Here is a 20,264-nt window from a genome sequence, read left to right as displayed (position 1 = left end):
GAGAGAGTTTAATTTTGCCACGTGGAGTCGTGTCTCCCCATTGTAACCTGATTCCGTTTTGAGTTGGTGAAGGTTCATGGTGTTACGGGAATAATGAAAGCATGTACCCCAGCTGCTGCTTCTCTACTACTACTACTGCTATTACTACTACAGTACTACTACTACTACTACTACTACTATTACTGCTCTGCCACCACCATCATCACCAACACTACCACTATTTCCTCTTTTGATTCCATCCCACGACCCCAGCCTAGTTAAGAGAGACTTGAAGGGGAAGCCAAGTCCCCGCCGGATTAAGTTTTGCTTCTCCCTGCTACAAGTTTTGGAGGAGAAAGTTTTAGTAGTGTCTTGTGTGTTTTCTAGACGCGTGGGGACATTCATTATGGTGTAGGTCTCATCTCTCCCTTCTTTCCTCCTTTGCTTTCTTTTTACCCTCATATTATCATTTCGTTCTTCCTTTTCTATCCCTTGTTACATTTTCATCTCTCTCTTCATTCTTTATTTGCTCCTCTTTTACCTTCCTATTTATATTTCTTCCTTTTTATGTCCCTTGTTACTTTTCTTGCTCTTGTTCATTCTTTTGTCTTTTCTTTCTTTTCAGAATTCTTCCTTCCTTGGGTATATCCTTGGCTTTCTTCCTTCTTTTTGTCATCTTTCCTTTCCTTTTCCACCTATCACTCCTTCATTTTCTTTGATGACTTTCCATCTTTTAATCAATCGCTCATTTGTTTTCTTTGGATTTTTCCTATTTGAATACATTTATTGTTCCAACTCTTTTTCATTTTCCCTTTTGCCTCACTTCATCTAGTTTGTTAGCCTTCGTGGAATATCAGTGAATTGAAACACTGAAACATTACAACAAACTTTGATTTTTAAAAGAGCAGAAGCAAAAGTGTGTACAATTTCCCAATAGTCCTGACCTGTACCTTTATCATTTTGCAGAAAATGTTCACGCTTTTTAATATTTCGCTTTGGGGGCTCCCGTGGTCCCGTGGTAGAGTCTCGGCCTTGCGCTTCGACGTGGTGCCTGGAGCGTATGGGTTCCAGTTTTTATCTTCATGTACTCTCAACAAATTAATATGTAGCCTACACCTGTTGATATTCAGTACACAAGCATATTGACGTAACAAACAAACAAACAACAACAACAAAATAAAAACTGTCACCTTTCACTATTTGGTCTACAGTATAGCTATTAGCATTACTATTTATTCTTCATACCTACACAATAGAGGTACACCTTTTACAAAACTTTCCCTGTGTACCTTTATTGAAATCACAAAAAAATAAAAAAGATGTGCCAACCTTTGAACATTTTTTCCCTACCTTCTGCATAAGAAAAAAAAATTGCTTACATATTTTGTGAACCCGATACACATTTATCAACGTTTCCTGCTATTAGAAAGAAAGACAGACAGATAGATAGGTAGATAGATAGACAGAGATATAGATAGGTAGATAGATAGACAGAGATATAGATAGACAGATGGACAGAAAAGAGAGAGCATATCGTGTTTACACCTCGATCATTAAATTTCGCAGAAGCAGAATTGAGGTCGCGCAGCAGTATTATGGTGAACCTTGCCCGATGTGTCCTCGTCCTGCCCCCATGAACCGCCTCCCCTCCACCTCTCTTTCATACAACACGGAAGAAGGACGAGGAGATAGGGCAGAACACAGAGGGAGGTCAGGAGAGAGGAGGAGAGGGCATGGCTGGAGGTAAGATGTTCAGTGAGTGTTTATTGGGTTGGATTAAGTTACTTCGATTCTTCGTTTTTTTTATTTTTTCCCTCGTGTTCTTCTTCCCTTTGCTCTATATTTAACTTAGAATTTTAGGCTTTAATTACCTGCTACTATTATTTAGATCCTTAATATTTTTCTTTTTCCCTCGTGTTCTTACCCACAGTCTATATTATTTAGGTTTCTCGATTTTTCACATTTTTATTTTACACTATAACGATGCCAAGTGTTTCTATACCGATTTCGAGTATTCAGAATTACGTGTCCTATGCTGTTATATTCCTAACTTCTAGTATTTCAAACGTCTGATCTCTATGGCTTATTTTGACGAAGTGTAAATATATTAGTGTATGATACGTACTATGAAGCCATGTACTATTAATCCAGGAAAGGAACCCTCCACCTCGCAGGAGCATTTACGTTTTGGTCATAATAAAAATATTAAACAAAGAACGACGGAGAAACTCAGGAACATAGTGGCCCCGGCCCTCCCTAGCCTAATCTACCTGACGCTACAAACCAAGGAGTCTAGATATATACTCGAGAATCCTTGCTACAAACTCTCCCTCCCTGCCCTCGTTTCTCCCTCGGTTCAGTGAGTAGGTATGTATAGCCTTATTATATCTAGGTAAATATAGTCTACCGAAGGATGTTTTTACCTTGTATGAGATTGGCCGCTTTCTCCACGCACTAAACAACTGTCTTTGATCTCATTTTATTTTATTTTCCACGACTGCCGATCTCATAACGAAATAAAGCTACCAGTATGCCTTTTTTCTTTAATGCCAAGCTTGACTCATTAAAAGCTCAAAAATGTCTGTTTAAAGAGATACTGCCCCGCTTACTCGTGGGATGAGGCTGACCAATGGGTGGCGCCGATTCTATTTTGCCGTGGGTGCTGGTCATGCCTCCACCAATGGGAAACCTCGAGCCGGCGTTGCGTCAGCCAGTCATGTTCTTTCTTACAAACGCATAAGCCAGTGTTCTTTGCATGCGTCCAGTCCTCTATTTTCCTCTAAGTTTCGTCCTTGGTGCATGTGTTTCCTTGACCCGCCGGCTGTTTCCGTACCTCCTTGCTGACCGTGTCCTTCTGCCCCTACTCCTACTCCTGCTCCTGCTACTGATGTTCCTGAAGGTGCGTGAGTGTTCCTTCTAGGTTGTTGTACATAGCCAGTCAGGGCATGCATAGTGAGTTACTTACGGAGGGATAAACTAAAGGACTGCTTGCATTGTTGCTTTGGACCGATGAATGTTGAATACCTGACATCCTTAAGTGTGGACAGTGGAGGAGAGAATTATTGAGTGTTGGGGGTGGGGGGATGACTTGTTGGGGTAAGAAAGAGTGGCGGGTCGTAAGGGGTTTGTAGTGACGGTGGTCTTGTACGTGGGCAGAGTGAGTTATAGCATTGATGATGTGTGTGGAAATGGAGCTGTTGATGGTGGTTGTGTGGTGTGATGGTGGTGAGGTGGTTGTGGTGGTGCGTTTCTCACCACCACCAAACACGTGAACCATATCTCGAATACTAGTTTGGTTGGTTCACTGTCCCGTTTCTTCTCTTCCTCCCCCCTCCTGTTTCTCTCTCTCTCTCTCTCTCTCTCTCTCTCTCTCTCTCTCTCTCTCTCTCTCTCTCTCAGTAACTTGGTCTTGATATAGTGACTTCATAATGTATAAGTACTTTCCTTAACTCCTGAGGCTTCACAAGAAAGTTTTCAGGGCGAACTTCGATGCCTGACAATTTATTTCATCGTAAAGTAACTTAAGATTCTCTCCTGTGTAGTCTCATTTTAACATTGACCTATCTTGTCATTACAATTTCAGCTATTTGTTATACTTCATTGTGGCGCCACTGTATTTTCTTTGTATTGAATTATCATATTAGTCTTGATATATCACTGCCAGATTAAAAGGATACTGGTCAATGATAACACTGATACTTGGGAGGGAGAAGGATGAGAACCCCTGATATAGCTGAGTGTGTGTGTGTGTGTGTGTGTGTAGGCTGTGAGGATCTGTAACGAGGAGGTAGGGCTGTAGGGGGGACATGATGCTCCCCCTCTTCCCCATTCCCATGCCTGCCCCTGTCTGAGGTTGCCTTTTGATATGTTGCTCCAAAGGACTGTTAATGAATATGCTGAGAGAGAGAGAGAGAGAGAGAGAGAGAGAGAGAGAGAGAGAGAGAGACAGGAGGGGGGAGGAAGAGAATGAACGGGACAGTGAACCAACCAAACCAGTATTCGAGATATGGTTCGCGTGTTTGGTGGAGGTGAGAAACGCACCACCACAACCACCTCACCACCATCACACCACATTATTATTTCGCTCGTATTAAATAGATGAATGAGTGGAAATGTCCGGAGGGGGAAATGTTCAAAAGGGAGTATGTTAAGGGGGGAGTATGTCCGGCACCCACTACTACTACTTCTACTATAACTTTTACTACCACTACCACTGTACTACTATACTACTACTACTACTACCACTACTGCTACTACTACTACTATTACTAAACTATTTGCTACATGGTAAGGCCAACATTTGATATCGTTTGTCTCATGTAAAATCTGAAGCGGTCTTCGTAGCCACGCATGAGGGCAGGGCCGTATACCTCACAGTCCATCGGGGACCCTCCACTAATACCCGAGGGGTCCCCCGTTAAATGTAAATGTTCGTGGGTCTTGTAAGCGGGAAAAAGCTTCATAAAACTACATGCATTCATCTAAAACAGTATATTCCAAAATAGAGCATAAAATTTAGTAAGTTTTTCAACTCGGTCAAACATGTGCCCATTTGCTTAACTATAAAGGAATAGATAAAATATTCTTAATTCTTTTGAATGGCAACTATTCGCAAATAAATCTTGATAAGTAAGAAAATATAATGCACTCTTAGCCATGGGTCGTTAGATCAATATTGATTTGTTAAACATGCAGGCAGGAATTGGTTTGCTAATAGAATGGTAGACGAATGGAAGAGACTTGGCAGTCGTGCATGTGGTGAATTTCACTGTGATAGGCACACTGTTATTAATAGGTAAGGTAAATTCATTCATAGGATAATAGTTTTATTGTAAAGGTTTTCATTGATAAGATAAGAAATACAGCTGGAGCTCCTCCCCTGAAGGTGTAATAAGAGCGACGGTCACTAAAGGGTGTCTCGCTCCCCGGGAGTGTGGCTCACGATGTGGCTCGCGCCTGCGCCGGGGGTCACTGGTGAGTGTGTTACCAGGCTGCTTAGTGAAGCAAGACAATGTACACAACGACAGCACAGATGGCCGTGACGTCCAGGAAGGCATCATCCTCATCAGACCAGTCATCACTGGTTATCAATTCGAGGGCTTCCCATGAATCCTCATCCTCATCAGACCAGTCATTACTGGTTATCAATTCGAGGGCATCCCATGGATCATCATCCTCGTCAGACCAGTCATTACTGGTTATCAATTCGAGGGCATCCCATGGATCATCATCCTCATCAGACCAGTCATTACTGGTTATCAATTCGAGGGCATCCCATGGATCCTCATCCTCATCAGACCAGTCATTACTGGTTATCAATTCGAGGGCATCCCATGCATCCTCATCCTCATCAGACCAGTCATTACTGGTTATCAATTCGAGGGCATCCCATGCATCCTCATCCTCATCGGTGATGGCGGTCACCGATTCGGCGGATGCCAATTGATCATCACCCTCATCAGACGAGTCATCACGGGTCATTGCTTCAAAGGCTGGCCATGGATCATCACCCTCATCAGACGAGTCATCACGGGTCGTCACTTCAAAGAGTGCCCGTGTATCATCACCCTCATCAGACGAGTCATTACGAGTCATTGCTTCAAAGGCTGGCCATGGATCATCACCCTCATCAGACGAGTCATCACGGGTTGTCACTTCAAAGAGTGCCCGTGTATCATCACCCTCATCAGACGAGTCATCACGGGTCATTGCTTCAAAGGCTGGCCATGGATCATCAGCTTCATCAGATGAGTCATCACGGGTCGTCACTTCAAAGAGTGCCCATGAATCATCAGCCTCATCGGTGATGGTGGTCACCAATTCGGCGGGTGCCCATGGATCATCAGCCTCCACGGACCAGTCATCACGGGTCATTGCTTCAAAGGCTGCCCATGAATCATCAGCCTCATCGGTGATGGCGGTCACCAATTCGGCGGGTGCCCATGGATCATCAGCCTCCACGGACCAGTCATCACGGGTCATTGCTTCAAAGGCTGCCCATGAATCATCAGCCTCATCGGTGATGGCGGTCACCAATTCGGCGGGTGCCCATGAATCATCAGCCTCCACGGACCAGTCATCACGGGTCATTGCTTCAAAGGCTGCCCATGAATCATCAGCCTCATCGGTGATGGCGGTCACCAATTCGGCGGGTGCCCATGGATCATCAGCCTCCACAGACCAGTCATCACGGGTCATTGCTTCAAAGGCTGCCCATGAATCATCAGCCTCATCGGTGATGGCGGTCACCAATTCGGCGGGTGCCCATGAATCATCAGCCTCCACAGACCAGTCATCACGGGTCACTGCTTCAAAGGCTGCCCATGAATCATCAGCCTCGACCATAGCAGCGGAGGTCACCAAGTCTGGGGCTGCCCATGGATCATCAGCCTCCACGGACCAGTCATCACGGGTCATTGCTTCAAAGGCTGCCCATGAATCATCAGCCTCGACCATAGCAACAGAGGTCACCAAGTCTGGGGCTGCCCATGAATCATCAGCCTCCACGGACCAGTCATCATGGGTCGTTACTTCAAAGGCTGCCCATGCATCAGCCTCATCGGTCCTGGCCACCACGTCAGTGGCCGCACGCGGTGCAGGGCTCACCGCCCGGACGGGCTCGCCACACCGCCTCCCGTTGCACCGGAGGCTGGTGAAGGCGGGCCCGTCGTCACAGAAGAGAGAGAAGTGGAGGCCGCTGATGTTGTCCAGCAGCCAGGCCAGCGGCATGGAAGAGGTGAAGACTGGCTTCCTAAGCGAGGCGCATTGCACCCTGACGGCCGCGTTGCCGTCTTTCTTGCACAGCTTCGCCAAGGGCACACGCAGCTCACCCTCGGCGTGGCAGCCTTGAATCCCTGCGACGCAAGACCAGCCTTCCACGGGGAGCTTGACGGAGGCGACCGTACGCCTCCTCTTCAGGCAGCAGGTGGAGTCCTTGCACGAGAGCTTGATGGAGTCCACCAGGGAGGAGCCTCGCTCCAGGGTTACCCACACGTTGAATTTCTGTCGAGATGCAGAGTTTCCCATCGTTGTTTCGATGTGATATAAAAAAATTATCCGAATATTGAGGAAATCGGTGATAGGTAATAAAAGGAGGTGCTATGTCCATGAAGACCGACTGGCCTCCAGCAAATTCTTTCTGCTATAATCTTGCCTAGTCGGCTAAGTAGTGCAGTTCACGCATCGGATGGCGGGTGACAGGGCTGTTGCTAAACTATAAAGGAATAGATAAAATATTCTTAATTCTTTTGAATGGCAACTGTTCGCAAATAAATCTTGATAAGTAAGAAAAAATAACCGTGTTCAACTTTTATTTCATGCATAATGCGTGGATAACATGCCTTGGGTTCTTTATACATTAGTTATTTCCCAGTGTGTCGCGTAGATACTCTTTCCCTCCATATCTGTTCCCTTTATCCCGTGTCCGTCCATTGCGATTTCTTAATTTTAGTTGCCTTTCTCCATACTACACCCCTGGATTGTTACTAATGAGACCAGAGGACATCCAATACCTACTTGCTCTATTATTGTTATTATTATTACTATTATCATCATCATCGTATATAGTAGTAGTATTACAACTCGTATTAACCTATACCTCTCCATGTTGTACTCAGTCTTTCATCGCTTAATACAAAGTTCTCATTTACTACTCAACGGCAGGTTTTATAGTTTTCACCTTCTTTGAATTACACATATGGTACTTTACACCCAATTACTTTTTTTGCTTTGCACATCTGCGTCATATTATTACTAACAGTGGATATCAGATTGTTGGATCATTATTACAGTAAATATGAGATATATGGATAATTTTTAGAGGTGTTCATCATCTAGTAAAGTGGTTCGTGGAAAGTTGATATCATAGGAATAAGGTCTGGAAACACGTAGTTGGGACTTGGAGTATGGGCGTTGTGCTGAGTTTTTCCGTGGTTATGGTCTAAGAGTCTAGAGGAACTGTCAAAGGGAAATCAAGAATGAGCTCGGGAGGCAGCATGAGCCAAGAATAGATGGCGTCACTATAAACACTTGCCTGCGCCACGGTGGGCTCGAGCCGACCACCTGGCCCCCAAAGAAACCCTACCGGCACCATAGGCCAAGATGTAAAAAAAATATATTTTTTTTTTTTTTTACGTCGTTGCCTGTTGCGCCAGTAGGCATCTTCCTGGTGGGGCCTGGCCGGTCGGGTGGGCAGGCCAGGGTGGGGGGTGGGCCTTGGGCCCGGCCTGCCCTGGCTGGCAGGAGTGTGCGTGCGTAGTTATAGTTGGCGCCTCTGTATGCCCCCGGAACTCTTCCTGATCGGCTTCCGACAGAGTCCGGTGAGTCGTATGGGTGGTGGTCTTCAGTGATGGGTAGGTGGTTACTTGGCCTCGGCGGTGAAAAAAAAAGTGGTAGCGTGGGATTCGTTCGAATGCGTCGTCCATCACGCGGTGAATGTGAGCCCAGTACGCTACCAGTTCGGCCACCGCCTACCCTATAGATAAAGATAGTAGTAGTAGTAGTAGTAGTAGTAGTAGTAGTAGTAGTAGTAGTAGTAGTAGTAGTAGTAGTAGTAGTAGTAGTAGTAGTAGTAGTTTTCTTGTACTGTATTCCAATGTATTTAAGAAGGTGTAATGTACAATATGACCGTAACTGGTGAGTAAAGGAACACGTGCCGTAAAAAGGGTTGCCCTTAATGATTTTATCTTGTCTGCTTTGGATCAGTGTCTCAGTTGTTGCCTTTCTTCCCTCACCCCCCGTCTCTCTCTCTCTCTCTCTCTCTCTCTCTCTCTCTCTCTCTCTCTCTCTCTCTCTTGATATAATGAATTAACACACGCGTCTTCTTTTACCCATATTCCTTTAGTAAAACGTGTGTGTGTGTGTGTGTGTTAGCAAAGTAGAGGAAAAATAAGTATCTGGGGTATGGGAAATGTATAAGGGAGGTGGGAAGGATGGAGAGCCAAGAAGGTGTTAGAAATAATGATAGGAAAGTGAGAGGATAGCTTTGGGGGAAGTGGAAGAAGAAAAGGAATGAAAACGAGACAGTGGAAGTGTGAAAAACAGACAGACGAAGGAGGATTAAAGAAAAAGGAAGAGATGAGGGGAAGAGACAACGGTGCCAGATTGTCGTACTCAGCCGATTATATTTCCCGACTTCTACCCCTAAACTATCTTCTTGGCTCCAATAACGAAACTCATTTATAGTTATCGTTAAAAGAGTTAGATTCTGATGTTTCTTGGCAATAGTTAGGCGTCAGAAACCGGTAAATACTATGCTCTGAGTACGATAATCTGGCAACGGTGGGAAGAGATGAGAAAGTTGCGTACAGGAATGAGTGTAGAATAGGATGGAGAGAAAAATGAAGGTGTATAGAAGAATGTGAAAGAAAAGGGGAGGAAAGGAGAAGAATGGGGATTAAGGTGGAGAGTAAGAGGAGGGAAGGTAACATAGATGAAAGGGAGGGAAAGATAGAGGATATGAGGAAAGAAAAATGGAAAAGGGAACAAAAAGGCGAAAGAAAGAGAGTGGGACATTGGAGGAGAAATAGGTAACTAGGTGAATAGAGAGTAGAGGAGGTGGTGGATAAGGAGGAGGTGGAGGAGTGAAGAAAACGCGGAGAAAGAAGAGGCAAGAAGCGGAGATACGGGTTGGGCAAGAACAGGAGAGAGGTGGGTGGATACGAAAACAGAGAGAGAGAGAGAGAGAGAGAGAGAGAGAGAGAGAGAGAGAGAGAGAGAGAGAGAGAGAGAGAGAGAGAGAGAGAGAGAGAGAGAGAGAGAGAGAGAGAGAGAGAGAGAGGCCAAACACACACACACACACACACACACACACACACACACACACACACACACACACACACACACACACACACATTTTAACCTAGGATCGTGGGAGTGTCTGAGGCCTCGTGGGAGAGAAGACACCTGTGTGCGTGGAAAAGGTAGGGAGGGAGGGAGTTTGGGAGGGAGAGGCACCTTGGTTTAAGAGAAGGGGGTGAAGAGGGTGTGGAAGGAGAAAGACTGCAGGAGAGAGAGAGAGAGAGAGAGAGAGAGAGAGAGAGAGAGAGAGAGAGAGAGAGAGAGAGAGAGAGAGAGAGAGAGAGAGAGAGAGAGAGAGAGAGAGAGAGAGAGAGAGAGAGAGAGAGAGAGAGAGAGAGAGAGAGAGAGATTTACATAGATTTACATAGAAAATCAGACCACACAGACCCCATGGTCCAGACTTGGTGGTCTGTCCTTAAACCTAAGTGATTTTACATTTATCAGAAGACTCCAAAACGTTGCATTTCTACTCTAGTTGATATTAAGTTGAAGGAAGTGACGGTCGAGCTTATTTTTGAAGGAGTCAATCGTGTTACACTGGACCACTGACGGTGGAAGCTTATTCCATTCTCGCACTACAACGTTGGTGAAGAAAAATTTGGTGCAGTCTGAATTTACTTGTCTACATCTGAGTTTTACGCCATTGTTCCTCGTGCGCAAAGTGTCATCGATCATAAACAATGTTGATCTGTCTACATTCGTGAAACCATTAAGTATTTTAAAACATTCGATCAGTTTTCCTCGGAGGCGACGTTTCTCAAGAGAGAACATGTTAAGGGTAGAAAGCCTTTCTTCGTAGGATTTGTTGCGCAAGGAAGGGATCATTTTCGTTGCCCGACGCTGAACACCTTCTAATTTAGCAATATCCTTTGCATGGTGGGGAGACCAAAACTGTACCGCATATTCCAAGTGGGGTCTGACTAAACTGTTGTAGAGCGGGAGTATTACATCTTTATTCTTGAATACAAAGTTTCTTTTAATGAAGCCCAACATTCTGTTCGCTTTATTTGCTGCATCGATGCATTGCTGTGAGAATTTGAGGTTTGACGCGATTTTGACCCCCAAGTCTTTGACGCATTGAACGCTTTTGAGTTTAACGCCGCGCATTTCGTATTCGAACTTCTTATTCCTCGTTCCAACTTGAGAGAGAGAGAGAGAGAGAGAGAGAGAGAGAGAGAGAGAGAGAGAGAGAGAGAGAGAGAGAGAGAGAGAGAGAGAGAGAGAGAGAGAGAGAGAGAGAGAGAGAGAGAGAGAGAGAGAGAGAGAGAGAGAATGTACACATATTTACTTAAAATGATATTCAGACCACACAGACCCTATGGTCCAGACTAAGTGGTCATTCCTTAAACCTAAGTGAAATTATAATTATCAAATGGCACCGAGACTACGTTTCTTCTTTAGAGAGAGAAAGAATTCTTAGACTGAAACACACACACACACACACACACACACACACACACACACACACACACACACACACACACACACACACACACCTCTTCGTGCTTGCTATTTATTTCCACCTTGCACCAAACTTTCTCTCTTAACTATTCACGTAGTTTCCATCGCCAAGAGTGCCTCCTCCTGTTTACCTCCAACCTCGAACTACTACCTCCTTCTCTAACTTCTTTTTCGCCTTAACCTTTTTTTTTTATTCACCTCAAACTGCTAAACTTTTAATTTTTTCTCCTCTTTCCTTCTCCCTGGTAAACTTTTGCATTATTTTTTTGATCGTTTTTCTTTTGTTTTGACTTTTCTCCAATAAATGCATCGCTTTTACTCCATTCATTTCACGCCAACGTTTTTTCTTTGGCAGTTTTTTTTCCTTTCGTCCTTCTTTTTCTTCTTTTCGGGACGTTTTCGAGAGAATTAGAGGCGACTGCGAGCAAATCTTCCGAGAGTTTTCAACTTTTCTCGTCCTGCATCTTTCTTTTTTGTATAGACCGGCGAAGGCGATGCGAAAAGATTTATTTTTCCGCCTCCCTCTTGTTCTTCTTTTACTTCTTAAGGCTTTTGAGTGATGGATGGAATGTGTGTGTGTGTGTGTGTGTGTGTGTGTGTGTGTGTGGTTATTAACAGTTTTTTATAATTTTCGTAACTTTTAATATCACCAGTAACGCCACGTTCTCTACACTTCCTCTCATCGTCAGAGGCAGCAGTAGTAGTAGTAGTAGTAGTAGTAGTAGTAGTAGTAGTAGCAGCAATATCACCTGTTCCCTGCATTCCCTCTCTCGCCACAAGAAACAGGACGACGATAACGAGGAGGAGAAGGAGGAGGAGGAGAAAGTAAATACAGAGGGGAGGGAAGAAAGCAGATATGCAGAGGAAGGGGAGGTAGAACAAGGCGGCGAAATGACGATGACTTGAACATATTGCAAAGGAAGGAAGGAGTGAGTGAAGGAAGGAAAGGAGGAAGGAAACGAGAAAGAAATGGAAAAGTATAGGAAAAGTTAAAAGGAGAGCGAGAAAAGTTGAGGTAATAAGGAAAGAATGGAGAGGAAAAGAGGGTGGCTACTGAGAAAAAAAAATGAAGCTATGCTAAAAGAATGAAGGAAGAAAATGAAATCGGAAAGTGGAGAGAAGGGAAGAGAGAAGGGAAGAAATAGAAGGAAGAAATAGAAGGAAGGAAGGAAGGAAATGCCCTAATGACCCAGGATAGTAAACTTGTTTGACGAGAGAGAGAGAGAGAGAGAGAGAGAGAGAGAGAGAGAGAGAGAGAGAGAGAGAGAGAGAGAGAGAGAGAGAGAGAGAGAGGTAATGAAGTTAGTGTGTGTGTGTGTGTGTGTGTGTGTGTGTGTGTGTGTGTGTGCGCCTTATTAGTACTGTTGTTGATACTGCTGCTTTTGTTACTCGTTCATTCAAGTGTCACCAGAGAGTGTTAGAAGGTTAATTAAACAAACGGTACACCTGTCTCACACACACACACACACACACACACACACACACACACACACACACACACACACACACACACACACGCACAGACATTGGTGCGCACATTCGTCAGGCATTTGATTAAATATTGGATTATTCACAAACTATTTGAATATTTGATTAAGTATCTGATGAAGTTTTAAGTATTGAAGTTGCACCAAGTATTTAAGTCTTTGATTACTTCTTGTTTCAGTATTTGATGAAGTATGCGAGTTGAATATTGGCAGCTCTTCCTAAGATGGGACATATTTCTTAAGAGGGGACATAAAAGAATATAAGAACGTAAGGAGTCTACGAGAGGCCGGTTGGCCTATACAGAGTCTAGCCCCACCTTACCTCATTATCCATGAATTTATCCAACCTCTTCTTGAATGTATTTATGGTATTGTCACCCACAGCATGACTGCCAAGCCTGTGCCACTCATCCACCACTATTGGTAAACCAATTCTTGCCTATGTCTGTTGAATCTGAATTTATCTAACTTAAAACCATTGCTACGTGTCCTACCTGGCTTTTTTACAACCAAAACCCTATTAACATCCCCATTATTAAAGTCCTTCATCCATTTATAAACTTCGATCAAGTCACCTCGTAACCTTCACCTTTCTCGAGAATGCAGCTTTAAATGCTTCAGTCTATCCTCATAAGGCAAGCTTCTCACCCTTTAAATCAGTTTTGTCATCTTCCTCTGTACAGATTCTAACCTCTTGATATCCATTCTAATGTAGGGTGACCAGAACTGAACCGCATAATCAAGATGAGGTCTAAGTAGCACTAAGTAAGGCTTGGGGATGACTTCAGCGCTCCTATTGCTTACGCTCCTTGAGATGAAACGCAGTTTCTTAGCCTTACCAACCGATACCAAAAAAGTCGTGTGTCAGAACTGACTGGCTGGCACAGTTAAATCCTTACCTTCTTAGTGCACCAGAACATCTTTACGGGCTAGGCAGGTGCTGGCCCGTATTCTCAGACGCTTTTGGATCCCACACACACAAAATATATTTCCAAAGGTCACAAAGGAGATTAGTCGGATTTTCACATTCATGGTGCGGAAGCCTTGTCAAACTATCACCAGGCTCATAAAACCACCCACGGAAATATTAACACAACCTCTACGAAAGCCTCAGCAAATATGGGCGTGAAGGGCAGAAATGTTTGAGAAAATGTGCCCCGGGCCTGTCCCTCAGCGCACCTTTCCCGGCTATATTTGGTGTTGGGTCGTTAACAAAGGGTCGTGTTACTCAGGCGTCCTCTTACCCCTGATCCGGAACTTTGTCATCTTTTGCATTTTTGATTTCGCTTCCTTGCGTTTCCTTCATCCCCCTCCTTTTCTTCCTTTCCTTTTCTCTTCCCATTATCTTCACTGCTTTCCACTTCATCTTACCCTCCCTTCCCCTCTTTTTTGTAGTTTCTTTCTTCCTTCATTCACTTCTTTCCTGCCTTCCCTTCTCGTTTCCTTCCTGATGATTGCCACTTCCCTTTTCCCGCCTTTTCTCATTCCCTTACATCATTTCCTGATTTTCTTCTTTCCCTTCCTTCTCGATTCCTTCTTCATTATAGCTACACCCCTTGCCCCATTTTTCTTTTTCCCGTTTTCTTTTCGTTCCCTCCTTCCATCCTTCGCTCATTTCTTTCCCTCTCTTTCTTCCGCGTCTCTCTTCATTATGGCTATTCCCCTTCTTTCATTCCCTTCCTCCACCCCTGTCTTTCTCGTTCCCTTTTCTCTCTCTTTATTTCTTATTTTTCCTCTTCTCATTTCTTCCTTCACTAATTTCACGTTGCCAGTTCCTTCTTCACTCCTTCCCTCTGTACTTCCCTCTATCTTTCCTTCTCACCTTTCCTCTTTATTATTTTCTTTTTCTCCCCTCCATTCTCTCATTTTCTTTATTTATCCCTTCCTGTCTTCTTCCCTGATTTTAGCTCGTCTGCCACACCTTCCCCCTCTACTTCCTCGACCTTTCCTCCTCATCTTTCCTCTTTTCGTTTTTACCTCCCATCCCTCCTTCACGTCTTTTCTTTCTACATTCTTCTGTCAGTTCTTTCTTCCCTTTCCTTCTCTCCTTTCACCTCTCCTGCTTGCTTCCCTTTCACTTTCCTTCTCATCTTTTTTATTTTCCTCTCTAGTTCATTGATTCCCACTCCTATTCCTTTATTTTCCTCACTTAATTCACCACTTTTTTTTTCTCATTTCATTTTTCCTTCTCTCCATCCTCCTCCCTTCCTTTCTAACTACCCTTCGTTTCCATTTCTCCTCTTAATCCTTCTCTTCACCTTCCCACGATCGGAGCCTCCTTTGAGTATTCTTTCATTCCTCTTTTCCTCCTGTCCTTCTTCTTTACCTCCCTATTCCCTTCTTTCCTATGTCGTCTCTGTTACACTTTCTTTCCTCCCTCCGCTCTCTGTAATAATACGGTCAAACAAAAGCAGCCGCATTCGCTTATAGAACTGTAACTATACGCTAAACTTTAATTAGCACTTCCGGTGTGCTCTTGACAGGATCCAAAACTACTTATAGGACCTGAGGCATCAAAATTAATTACCAGTGAGTTCGTGAGTTCGAAGTACTTCTCGACAGCGAAGGATGGGAATACTGGAAGGAGGGATTTCCTTCGGGCGTAGCACTGGAGATGAGCGGGGGTCGTACTCTTGCTTATTTCGGCGCACACGTACACACATTTGATAAAGAGTTTCGTAGGAGTTGTCGGCATATCCATGGGGGGTAGTTTTATGATCCTGGTAGTAGTTTAACAAGGCTTCTATACAATGAACACACACACACACACACTCACACATACAGACACACAGACACACACACACACGATAAGAACCTGATTAATCTCTTTTTCGAACTTTGGGAATAGTTGATAATTATGAGAGGTGAAGCTTCCGAGAATACTGACCTTGGAGAGCTGGGAAAATGCTGAGTGTTTATAGAGATAGTAACGGTCGATAGGTAATAGTTATGAGGTGGAGGTTCATGAATAGGGAAGCGAGAGTTGATGCTGGTATGTATGAATGATGAGAGTCAGGAATTCAGGAGTAGGATTCTCTCGTATGTTTGTCTGTCTGTGTCTGTAAGCATCTCCGTCTGTTGTTTTCTTTGTCTCGTGCTTTTTATCTTTGTCTTTTTCTTTGTGTCTTCCTTTCTTTGTTTCTTTCTATCTTTCATTCTCTGTCTCTCTTTCTCCTTTCTGTATGACGGTGATATTTTTTTCTTCACATTTTCTTTCATCATTCTTTCTCATTTTCCTTCCTTCCTTCCTTCCTTCCTTCCTTTCTTACTACCTCCCTTTCTTTCTTTTATCCCTTCCTCCCGCTTCCCTTTTACCTTTCTTCCTTTCTACCGTTTTTCTTTCCCTCTCTTCCCTCCTTTCCTTTCCTCTGAACCAGTTTAGGTGAAAAATGTAAATCTTTTTCCTTTTTTCCTTCGCCCTAATGGCTTCCTTCATGGCCCTCCATCGTATTCTATTTCTCTGGCAAGCATTTTCCATATATCCACACCAACACCCTCTCTGCAAACACATCACACACACACGCACTCTCTCTCTCTCTCTCTCTCTCTCTCTCCTCAGGAATCTGTTTAAACATTACATCGATATATTTTCTTATGTTTTTAGAGTTATAACAAATTCTTGGTGATTCTCTCTCTCTCTCTCTCTCTCTCTCTCTCTCTCTCTCCTTCGTAACGAGCTTCCTGGAGGAGAGAGGAGAAGGAAGATCAAAGGGAGGAAGAAGGAATGCCTTGCTATGTCTGTTCTCCCCTTCATTAACTTCCTCCTCCTCCTCCTCCTCCTCCTTCCTGTGTACCCTTCATTAACCTCCTCCACTTCATCTTCCTCCTTCTCTTCTCCCTTTTCCTCTTTCCTCCACCATCAATACAACCACCACCACCTCCTCCTCCTCCTCCTCCTCCTCCTCTTTTTTTTTTCTTCTTCTTCTTCTTCTTCTTCCTACTTGTTGACGTGGGACGAGAGAGAGAGAGAGAGAGAGAGAGAGAGAGAGAGAGAGAGAGAGAGAGAGAGAGAGAGAGAGAGAGAGAGAGAGAGAGAGAGAGAGAGAGAGAGAGAGAGAGAGAGAGAGAGAGAGAGAGAGAGAGAGAGAGAGAGAGAGAGAGAGAGAGAGAGAGAGAGAGAGATTCGCAGAGTCAGACAAACTTAAGTTACGACTTGTTAAATGTGGAGGTGACAACTTTGAAGGGAGGAATAAGGAGGGAGGGAGGGAGGGACGGAGGGAAGGAGGGAGGAAGGAGAGGAAAGATGCAGGAAGGAAGGGAGAGTTAGGAATGGAAAGTCGGAATGCACACCCGATAGATAGATAGATAGATAGATAGAGAGAGAGAGAGAGAGAGAGAGAGAGAGAGAGAGAGAGAGAGAGAGAGAGAGAGAGAGAGAGAGAGAGAGCAATCCCCCGTCCTTTCATTCTTCTTCCAAATCTAGAGTTGGGTCTTTGGAGTCGAAGATAGACGAGAGACAAGAAATTCTCTCTCTCTCTCTCTCTCTCTCTCTCTCTCTCTCAGTACGTCAGTCACCCATTTAGTCAGTGAACCAGTCAGTCAGAATCAATCAGACTTCCGATCAGACAGTATCAATATGCTAACCCATTTCCATCTACCTATCTCTGTACCAAGCTATCTCTCTCTCTATCTATTTACCTTCATTTACCCATCAATATTTATGTACCTACTGGTCTATCTACCTATTTTGAGCTATATGTTTATTTTATCTTTCCTTCTGTATCTATCTGCCTATCTAAGTACTTCATTCTGTCTGTCTGTCTGTCTATCTGTCTGTCTGTCTGTCTATATGGATGCATTATTATTTATGCCTATGCACATCTGCAATTCTATATCCATCTATATATCTTGCAGATTGCGAATGCCATTACGTTTTGAGAAATGCGAGAGAGAGAGAGAGAGAGAGAGAGAGAGAGAGAGAGAGAGAGAGAGAGAGAGAGAGAGAGAGAGAGAGAGAGAGAGAGAGAGAGAGAGAGAGAGAGAGAGAGAGAGAGAGAGAGAGAGAGAGAGAGGTGATAAGATTAGGAGGTGGAGGAAGAGAATGTTTAAAGAAGTTGAACGAATGGGTGGAGAGAGGAAAAGAGGGAAATAGAGTGAGAAAGATGATGATGGTTAAGATAAGTTGAAGGAAGAAAAAAAGAGCTACAGATATTAATAAAAAAAATAAAAAAAACATGTAAGGGAATGATAATTATGGAAGAGAATAAATAAACAGATAAAAAATATGAGTGTAAATTGATTAAAAAAAAAATAAGATTGAGAAATGTCAGAAGGAAATTAGTGAAGATAAAAAAAGAAAAAGAATCTAACGAAAAAAAAAAATGTAAGGCGGAGAAAAATAAACAAGTAGAAGAAATAAAATGAGGTATGAGAAAACTGTTGAAAGAAAGACGTAATGAAGACGTAAAAAGCTGACGTTGAGAAAGAAAAAAAATAAAAGGTAGAAAATATGAGAAAAAAATCACATCGGGAGGGAAACTTGATAAACGGCAGAATGAGAAAGAATAGATAAGAGGAAGGAAATATGACAAAATAAGGGGAAACCATCGATGGAGATAAATATAAAAAAATACCCACAATAAAATGAAAAATGAGGGAGAATAGATAACAGAAAGAAAGAAAAGTTATGGAAGAATAAAATAAGAGGGAAAGACGTAAAGGAATTGTGCTTTCTAAAATGAGAGGGAGCATTGATAACAGAATGGGAAGGAGAGATAAGGAAAAATAACTTGCAATATGGTGAAAACGAAGGGAGATAACAGAAAGAAAGGATAGATACGGATGAATAATTAAAGGGAAGGAAAGACGTATGAATTGTGCCTTGCCAAATGAGAGGGAATGAGACAAAGGAAACAAATAGCGGAAAGAAAGGAGAGATAAGATGACGGGAAGAATTGGGAAGAAGGGAGAATTGAAAACAGAAGAAAGGAGAGATACTGATGGACAATTAAGAGGGAAGGAAAGACGTCTGTGAAATGCGCCTTGTAAGATGAGAGGGAATGAGACAAAGGAAACATAGCGGAAAAAAAAAGAGAGAGAAGACGAAAACGAAGGGAGAATTGAAAACAGAAGAATGGAGACATACTGATGAACAATTAAGAGGGAAGAAAAGACGCCTGTGAAATGCGCCTTGTAAAATGAGAGGGAATGAGACAAAGGAAACATAGCGGAAAAAAAAGAGAGAGAAGACGAAAACGAAGGGAGAATTGAGAATTGAAAACAGAAGAAAGGAGACATACTGATGAACAATTAAGAGGGAAGGAAAGACGTCTGTGAAATGCGCCTTGTAAGATGAGAGGGAATGAGACAAAGGAAACATAGCGGAAAAAAAAAGAGAGAGAAGACGAAAACGAAGGGAGAATTGAAAACAGAAGAAAGGAGAGATACTGATGAACAATTAAGAGGGAAGGAAAGACGTCTGTGAAATGCGCCTTGTTAAAATGAGAGGGAATGAGACAAAGGAAACATAGCGGAAAGAAAAGAGAGAAAAGACGAAAACGAAGGGAGAATTGAAAACAGAAGAAAGGAGAGATACTGATGAACAATTAAGAGGGAAGGAAAGACGTCTGTGAAATGCGCCTTGTAAAATGAGAGGGAATGAATGAGGAAACAAATACCGGAAAGGAAGGAGAGATAGGGGAGAACAATAAGGGGAAAGAAGACTACGAACTGTGCTTTGTATGGGAGAGTATGGGAAGACGAGGACGAATAAGATGCAGGGGAGGAAGATGAGGAAGATCAAGGAGAACAATATAGGAAAGAGGAGAACGGAGGGAGGAGGTTCGTACGGAAGAGGGGTAGATGAGGAAGAAGATAATGAAATGGGAAGATATAGGAATAACAAGGTAGATAAGATGAGGGTGAGGGAAAAGGGTGATGAGGAAAAATAAAACAGAGGGAAAAAGAAAGATGAAAAAAGTATGGTGAAGAAAGAGAAGGAAGATAAGGGGGAGAGAGGAAGACATAAAAAGACCAACGCTGAAAATACGAAAGAAAGACAAGGAAGATTAATTAGGAAGAAAGAAGGGAAGACAAAGAAATAGCAGTATGATGACGATACGGGGAAGTTTGACACATAGGAGAAAGAAGGAAAATGAGAAAAAGAAAGAACATGAACGAACATATATAAAAAAAAAGACGATAAAGATTAGGAGAAAGAGAAGGAAGGATGAGCATGGGGTGAAGATAGGGCGAATTTTAATCTCGTAAGGGGAAGAGAACAAGACGAGAAAAGAAAAAAATAAAGTGAAGAAAGGAGGATGAGAAGACAGATAGGGAAGGAGAACAGTATGATGAAGATAGGCTGATTTTTCATTCCGTAAGAGGAGGAAAATAAGACAAGGAAAGAACAATAAGGAGCAAAAAAGAAGGATAATAAGAAAAAAAAACATATAGGGAAGAAAGAAGATAAAAAAAGGTCAGGATTTTGATGATAGAGAAAAAAATAAAACCAGGAAAGAAAAAAATTGAGAAGCAAAAAGAATGAGAAGAAAAAGAAGGAAAGGGAATGGAGAGGATAAGAACAAAAAGTATGGTGTA

At 43.1% G+C, this 20,264-nt stretch overlaps 1 protein-coding gene across 1 annotated transcript in view; it reads left to right on the top strand.

Moving 5' to 3' along the window:
• Positions 1-2,566: 2,566 nt before the first annotated feature.
• LOC127004391 (histamine H1 receptor-like) overlaps positions 2,567-20,264 on the top strand; it is a 302,097-nt gene continuing 284,399 nt past the window's right edge. Inside the window, exon 1 of the mRNA XM_050872035.1 lies at positions 2,567-2,878. The gene's annotated coding sequence lies outside the window, so the exon portion shown is untranslated. The remainder of the gene's footprint in view (positions 2,879-20,264) is intronic.

Source organism: Eriocheir sinensis, chromosome 28 (assembly GCF_024679095.1).
Source record: "Eriocheir sinensis breed Jianghai 21 chromosome 28, ASM2467909v1, whole genome shotgun sequence".
In the NCBI taxonomy this organism is placed as follows: domain Eukaryota; kingdom Metazoa; phylum Arthropoda; class Malacostraca; order Decapoda; family Varunidae; genus Eriocheir; species Eriocheir sinensis.
This window is presented reverse-complemented; position numbering and strand designations above follow the sequence as displayed.